Below are 8353 nucleotides of genomic sequence, written 5' to 3'. Positions count from 1 at the left end.
TTTCACTCCTTCCTGCCTCAAACAGAGATGCTGGAAGCAAAGCAGCCATCCTGGGACCCCAAGGGTGACAAGAACACGCTAAAGATGATTGGGTGGAAAGAGACAAGGAAGCCATTTCTCCACTGGCATCATGGAGCCACTGTACCCATCCTGGATTTCTGACGTCTGGACTCTTCACTCTGCGAGAAAAAAGAAAACCTCCAATTTGTTTAAGCCACTGTTTCCAGGTTTGTGTTTTTCACAGCCAAGCAGAATTCTCAACCAATATTAGGCACACATGAATAGAAATACAGGCAACGGATTTAAACAGACAATTTAACAAAGGAAAAAATGCAAAGATTGGGTAAGTCTGTGACAAAACTTATTACATCATTATTATTATATAAATATAAACATGACACCATGTTTAACTGTCATATTGGTAATAAAGAGAATAATAGTTAAAACAGTATATTTAGCCATTAACAAAATGTAACAACTATTTTTTCTTGTGTTTTTTTTTTTTTTTTGGTTGCATTGGGTCTTCGTTGCTGTGCGTGGGCTTTCTCTAGTTGCGGTGAGCCGGGGCTACTCTTCGTTGCGGTGCGCGGGCTTCTCATTGTGGTGGCTTCTCTTATTGCGGAGCACGGGCTCTAGAGCGCAGGCTCAGTAGTTGTGGCGCACGGGCTTAGTTGCTCCACAGCATGTGGAATCATCCCGGACCAGGGCTCGAACCCATGTACCCTGCATTGGCAGGCGAATTCTTAACCACTGCCAGGGAAGCCCGTAACAACTATTTTTATTATGCCGTGTTTTCTCCTGACTTTTTTCAAAGAAATAAAATGCAATAGATTTAATGGAAGCCCCCTTTTTTTCTTATTCTTGATCCATTAACATCCTCCCTCCCTCCCCAGGTTTAGCCAGTATCCTGAAGGTGCTTTGAATGCTCCCTGTCTAGATGTTTATACTTTTACCACATAAATATATATATACTTATGCTGTTTAATTTTTTAATATATTTATTTATTTTTGGCTGCATTGGGTCTTCGTTACTGCGCATGGGCTTTCTCTAGTTGCGGTGAGCAGGGGCTACTCTTCATTGCAGTGCGCGGGCTTTTCATTGCTATGGCTTCTCTTGTTGCAGAGCATGGGCCCTAGCTGTGCAGGCTTCAGTAGTTGTGGCGCATGGGCTTAGTTGCTCCTCCGCAAGTGGGATCTTCCCGGACCAGGGACCGAACCCGTGTCCCCTACATTGGCAAGCAGATTCTTAACCACTGAGCCACCAAAGAAGTCCCCACTTACGCTGCTTAACAAGTTACATGTGGTGTATTTTTAAATATCACATATATGTTATAATTCTCTCCATTCAATTCTTTTGAGAACTGCTGTTTCAACTCAATAGTATAATTTTGAAATTTACTTACCTATATACATGTATCTAGTTTATTGGTTTTAATAGTTCTGTTTAACAGGTCTTCCATTTCATGATATACTGCAATTTATTCATCAATTCTTTCTTAGTTGGACATATATATTTTTGAAGTTTTGCTATTAGCATATCCTTGAATACACATGGGAAAGGCCCTCATTACTGTTTTAAATTGCATATCATGATGATTTTGTGTTTATTAGTTATTTGGTTTTCTTCTTCTATGAATTCCTGTTCCTAGCTTATGCATATTATTTGGTGGAAATTTTACCTTTGTCTTATTTATTTGTGGGAGTTATTTATATATTTTGAATAATCAGTCTTAGCTAGTTATCTATGATCGTTTATGGGATTGCTTCAAATTTTAATATCAAATTAATCAATCTTTTCCTTAATTATTTTTCTTTTTTAATTAAGATACAATTCACATAACAAAAGTCATCCTTTTAAAGTGTAGAATTCAGTGGTTTTTAGTATATTCAAAGTTGTGCAACCATCACCACTATTGAATTCCAGAGCATTTTCATCACCTCAAAAAGAAATCCCAATCACTCCCCATTTTATCCACTCCCCAGCCCTTGGCAACCGCTAATCTACTCCTGTCTCTATGGATTTACCTATTCTAAATGTTCAAGTACCGTATATGGAAATCATGCAATATGTGGTATTTTGTAACTAGGCTTCTTTTCATAAGCATAATGGTTTCAAGGTTCATGCATGTTACAGTATGTATCAGTACTTCATTCCTTTTTATGGCTGAATAATATTCAATTGTACAGATATACCACATTTTCTTTAACCATTCAGTCAATTGATGGGAATTCGAGTTGTTTCCACTTTGGGGTTATTATGAATATCCGTGTAAAAAGTTCTGGGTGGACATACGTTTTCAGTTACCTTGGACATGTCCCTACGTATGGAATTACTGGATCAAATGGAAACTCTATGCTTTGAGGAACTCCCAGACTTTTTTTCAAAAGAGCTGCAGCATTTTACATTTCACTAGCTATGTATGAGGGTTCCAATTTTTCCACATACTCCCCAACATCCAACTGTCAGTCTTTTTTATTATAGCCATTCTAGTGGGTGTGAAATGATATGGTATCTTTTTTTAACTTTGGGTTTATTATTTATTTATTTATTTATTTATTTATGGCTGTGTTGGGTCTTCGTTTCTGTGCGAGGGCTTTCTCTAGTTGCGGCAAGTGGGGGCCACTCTTCATTGCGGTGCGCGGGCCTCTCATTATCGCGGCCTCTCTTGTTGCGGAGCACAGGCTCCAGACGCGCAGGCTCAGTAATTGTGGCTCACGGGCCTAGTTGCTCTGCGGCATGTGGTATCTTCCGAGACCAGGGCTCGAACCCGTGTTCCCTGCATTGGCAGGCAGATTCTCAACCACTGCGCCACCAGGGAAGACCCCGATATGGTATCTTATTATGGTATCTTATTATGGTTTAGATTTGCATTTTCCTGATGGCTAATGATGTCGAGCATCTTTTCATGTGCTTATTGGTCATTTGTATATCTTCTTTAGGTAAATGTCTATTCAAGTCCTTTGCCTATTTTTAAAACTGGGCTATTTGTCCTTTTATTGTTTATATGTAAGAATTTATTATATATTCTGGATACTAGTACTTTATTAGATATATGTTTGCAAATATTTTCTACCACTTTCTTGATAGTGTCCTTTGAAGCACAAACATTTTTAATTTTGATAAAGTCCAATTTATCTGTTTCCTTTGTTCCTTGTGCTTTGATGTCATTTCTAAGAAGCCACGGCCAACTCCAAAGTGATAAAGATTTACACTTTTTTCTTCTAAGAGTTTTATAGTTTTAACCCTCATATTTAGGACTCTGATTCATTTTTTAGTTAATTTTTTTATATGATGTGAGGTACAGGTCCAACTTCATTCTTTTGCATGTGGATATCTAGTTGTCCTATCCTTCCTTAACAATTTTATTTAGTGACTATTTTAAGAAATTCTTTTGCACCCTGACATATTTGCCTATAATTTCCCCTAAAAGCTTGAAATTTGGGGTTTTACTTTTAGGTAAATTAGATGGATTTGACTCTGTGGTTGGTCTAAAGTCAGGATACAACTTTCTTTCTTCTGTTTGGCTATTGCTGGACACAGTGGCACTTTCTGAATCCTCTATCCTTTTTCTCCTGATCTGTAATGCCTCCTCTGTCAAATAACAAATCTCCATACATGCTTGGGTACGTTCCTGGTTTCTCTATTCTGTTTCACCATTCTATTTATCAACATTTAAATTAGCATAGCTTTATAATAAGTCATTGGATTTGTAAATTTTCAATGGCTTTGTTTCATTTCTAGAACATCTATTTGGCTATTTTTCAAATATGGCTCTTCTTTATCCATAATTTTCTGAGGTTTCTTTGTGATTTCTATTCCTTCTTTATCTCTAATCAATTAACATATTGAATACATAGTCTTGTATAGATTATTCTATAATGTCTGATTTCAGAACTATTGATCTCCTATTTGTTATAGCTGTTGATTCTTCTTCAAGGAGGCACCTACCTTCATATTATGAAGTCATTTTCTATGGGAGTTCCTTTATTGGGGATTCTCAGAGTGAAGGACATGTATTAACAGAGTTTTCATTTGCTCTTGGTAGGATCCTAGGGGTTTCACCTATTTTGTGACTTATTTTAGGATATTTTATTGACTGGAAGTCCTCACACCATGTGAAAGGGAAACTTCAGACCCTTCTCCTGGTCACGGTGGTTTGATTTCCACCAGTTGACTCTTCCATATTTTTTCACATGGAGCCCAAGTGTATGCCAAGTGTATGCATTCCCTACATTCAAATCCCATTTTGGCGGACAAGGCGCATTTTAAGACTTCCAGCTTTATCCAGGGTTAGCATTAATACTACTTCTTTTAGAATACATGTTAACAAAGGTTGTAAAGGTTCTTCTAAAATACTACAACATAATGAATGCTTGTACACGCCAAGGTTGAACAGACTACTACATTAAAAACAATATTTATTTAAAATAATACCTTATAATGTCATCATACTTTCAAACTTGATTGGAAGGAAAAGAGCCAGGACATAGATCTTCCTCAAAAAATGGGTTGAGGAACAATATAATCTCCTTTTACCTAGAGCAAAAGTATCCATCATTCTGCTTCCTTTCTCTAAAAAAGAATTTCATACCATTTGAAGTTCATTGTTCTAAGTGACAGCTCTTCATGAACAAATGTATAAATCATAGGTATCAAACTGTTTAAAACTGGACAATAGTTTGCTAAATTGGAGGAGAAAAATTATATTTTGCACTTTATAACATTGACATATACTGACATACATCAGCAAACTTTCAGAAAGATTCTGATCCGTTCTTTTTATTTAGTTTTATATGTCTAAAAGGGTAATGCTATAAAGTTGGGGTTTTTAGGCAGTTCTGTTCATCAGTGTCCATCATTCACATATTTTTTAATGTCTGTAGCTTTTTAGATTATAACATGTTTGTTTCTTTGAGCAGGACTTATCCTAATATCATGAGTATTGAATAGATAACAAAAAATTTACATACTGCAGATGCCATAATGTACCAATGACATTTCCAACAAGCATGTGTGTTCCTGAAGTTTTATGCAAGTCAAATTTATTTCTAATGAGATTGGAAAATACATTATAGACATACAATGATGAACCTTTACTAAATTAACTTACAAAAACCCCTACTTTATCAGAAAGTTGTGATTGTTGTTTATCAGGTGTCTTAAGACAAGGGCATTACTTGGAATTAGCCACTAGTAACAACCAACTCTCTGGCTTTTCAAAGGAAAATCCAATGCCTCCTTGAAAGAACTTCAAAATGGCAGAACTGTGAAACAAAGTATGGAGAGACTGCAAGACATACAAGGACTCTCAGAGTATCTTAGAGTAAGTTAAATAATACCGGTTAGGGAAAAACAACTTTTTTCTATTTTATTCTATTGTGAGTTCCATTTAATAAAAAGTTAATTAACAAAGACCAATCATTGGCCCTCCTGAATTTAAAAAATAAATAATCCATTTAAGTATATGCTAAAATGTGCTTAGCATAGCACAAAATTTATCACATTTTCATAGAAATACATGGATTAGTATAGCAAGATAATGGGCAATGAGTAACATTTTCTCCCAGCTATTAAATTCTTTTAATGTTCTATGGTACAAGGAAATGTGGATTTAATGTGAGGTTATACTTGTAAGGATTCTTATCTGTATCTCTCCAGTGAGTTGTTATTTCAGAACATTTGTAACTCTTAGTAGAGAAACCTCTCATTTTATATTCTTGCAAGTTGGAACCAAAAGAAAGTGCTTGGGAGTTTCTGACACAAAAAGGTTTAATTTTCCTAGCACAACCGAACTCTTAGAAGTTTGACTGCTATCCAACATATTGAATGCCTGTTTCCTGTTCATTTTGGATGGGAGCAGGAGAAATGAGACTGAGTAGTCCTTTAAGTCAGCCCCCTAAGAATAGAGGACTTAAGACTAGAGATTGCATAGTTGCAATCTTCAACTGTGTTCATATTATCGGAGGTGAAGGATGGCTTTAACTACAATTCCAAAAACACAGGAGATGGCCCAGAGTCCAAAGCCAAAACAAGGAGATGGGAGGTCTGAAACACGAGGAGTCTTATTAAACCAATCAATCAAGAAATATTTATAAAGGGCTAAAATGTGTCTAGTGCTGTATTAGGCAAGAAAAGATCACACCTCAAGGAAAAGGGGAAAATAATAAATACTTGAAGAGGCAGCACATTATATTATATAAGAATACAAAAGTAAAATTAGTCTCACAAAAGGGAACGAAAGAGCAAGCAGAATACAACTAAAACTAGAAGTAAAAAAAAAAAATTAGAAAAACAATTGGAAAAGAGAATTAGCTATAAAGGGCTGGTCAAATAACAGTAATGAATAATTTTTCTAAAAAGCGGTTGAGAAAGAGAGTCACAGCTGTTCCAGAAGAGCAGGGGAGAATTGAAGTAACAAGACCAAGTCTAAAATATCATATGATGTCGCTTATATGTGGAGTCTTAAAAAAAATACAAATGAGCTTATTTACAAAACAGAACTAGACCCACAGACAAAGAAAACAAACTTATGGTTACCAAAGGGGAAGGGGGAGTATAAATTAGGAGTTTGGGATTAACATATATACACTCCTATATAGAAAATAGATAACTAACAAGGACCTACTATATAGCACAGGGAACTATACTCAATAGTTTGTAATAACCTATAAGGGAAAAGAATCTGAAAAAGAATAGATATATACATATAGATGTATAACTGAATCACTGTGCTATACATCTGAAACTAACACAACATTGTAAATCAACTATACTTCAATAAGAAAAAAAGACCAAGTATAAGCTCATCTAATGTCAGCTCTAGGGGAGACCTCAGGAACCTCACCCCTGCTTCTTCCAGGAAGAAAGGCAAGTGTCCTGTTGTCAGGTCACAAGAAGAGGCAGATCTTAGACTAGCACCCATGTCTTGGACTCCCCATTTGAAAATGCCCATTTACCTAGGACGCTTGACTTGACAGCATGTGTCTGTGGGCCCTTTATAGCACCTACTTTTTCTCATTTCAGAAGCACTGAAATACAATTTGAGAAACACTATAGCACACCCGACCTTTTTCAAATCTCCCAGACAAACTCCAAACTCACCAGCTTTCCCCATCTCAGGAGTGTGAAATCTTATTTTCCAGTTCTCTGCTCAAATTTAACAAGCCACCTCCTGCTTAACCTTCTTCTGTGAAACCTGAAAGCACCAGACAATTGTACACCCAACCCTTGCTGCTCTGATCCCCCCAACTCTCCCCATCAGGAGTCCTTAGAGCCACAATTTCAAATCTCTGATAATAGCCCTCGGTGACCCGGGGTGTAACTTAAGGCTTCACATGTCTTTGCACCTTAAATACAAAAGAACATCCCCTCACCAAAAAAAAAAAAGCATCATTCTACCCATCTTCCCACCCTTTGACTTTAAGACAGAAGCATTTAGACATCATTTAATTATCTCCAAACTATCAAAGACTGATTAAATGAATCTACGCGGAGACTTGGATTTTGTTGATGATATTGTTGTTTTTACTGCTTTCTGGTGAAGATATACTCAGTGAAAACACTAAGGCTCTCAATTAGGCAGCTGGGTGACTTATAAATATATATTTATGTTTGAAGCCTAAGTGGCCATTGGCTTCCCTACTGTTTTACTTAGCTAACAAAACAACTCTATCAAAGTAAGTATTATTCCAAAACCCAACTTCCTGTGCAGAATGATCCCATGTGCTCCATCAGTCTGGCTCTGTGATGAACTACATCGTTTCTTATAAACTGTCCATGGCCCATAAATTTCCAAGCATAAAGGCTATTACTGTGCTGTGCAAATCTGCTGAGAATTCGGGCCTTTTGAACTCCATTTTTACCTGGTTGGAAATGAGGCTGGGGGAGAAGTCCATCTCCAAACTTCCTCTCTTCCCCTCCTTGTCAGCCCCACTCCCATTTTGATCAGGGACAATCATTTAATGTGCACAAGATTGGAACAGGATTTATTTTGACTGATTTTAAGCAGCTTCTGCATCCAATTAGCACCTTCTTTCTGCGAGTGCTACATACCAGGGAAGGGAAAAGAGAGATTGGGGCAATTCTCTAATTAATCTGGGAAGTGTGGATTGGAAAATTTATAAGGTAAAAAAAATCATTTTTTCTTGTATTAGCTAAATGATTCTAGACAATAGTGGAAGAGGAATCACAAGAGAATGCTTCAGAATCCCAGTGAATGGCTAACTATAGTTTATATCGGTGCAAATTACATTACTCAAGACCGTATAATAATCAGAAAATGTAAGGCTGCTACCAGATTTCTGGTCTAAAAATGAATAAATTGTCGGGCAGCATCTTAATCCCCATTGGCAT

The sequence above is a fragment of the Eubalaena glacialis genome, chromosome 14, assembly GCF_028564815.1.
Source record: "Eubalaena glacialis isolate mEubGla1 chromosome 14, mEubGla1.1.hap2.+ XY, whole genome shotgun sequence".
In the NCBI taxonomy this organism is placed as follows: domain Eukaryota; kingdom Metazoa; phylum Chordata; class Mammalia; order Artiodactyla; family Balaenidae; genus Eubalaena; species Eubalaena glacialis.
The sequence above is the reverse complement of the archived record's forward strand: the minus strand, read 5'-3'. Positions refer to the sequence as shown.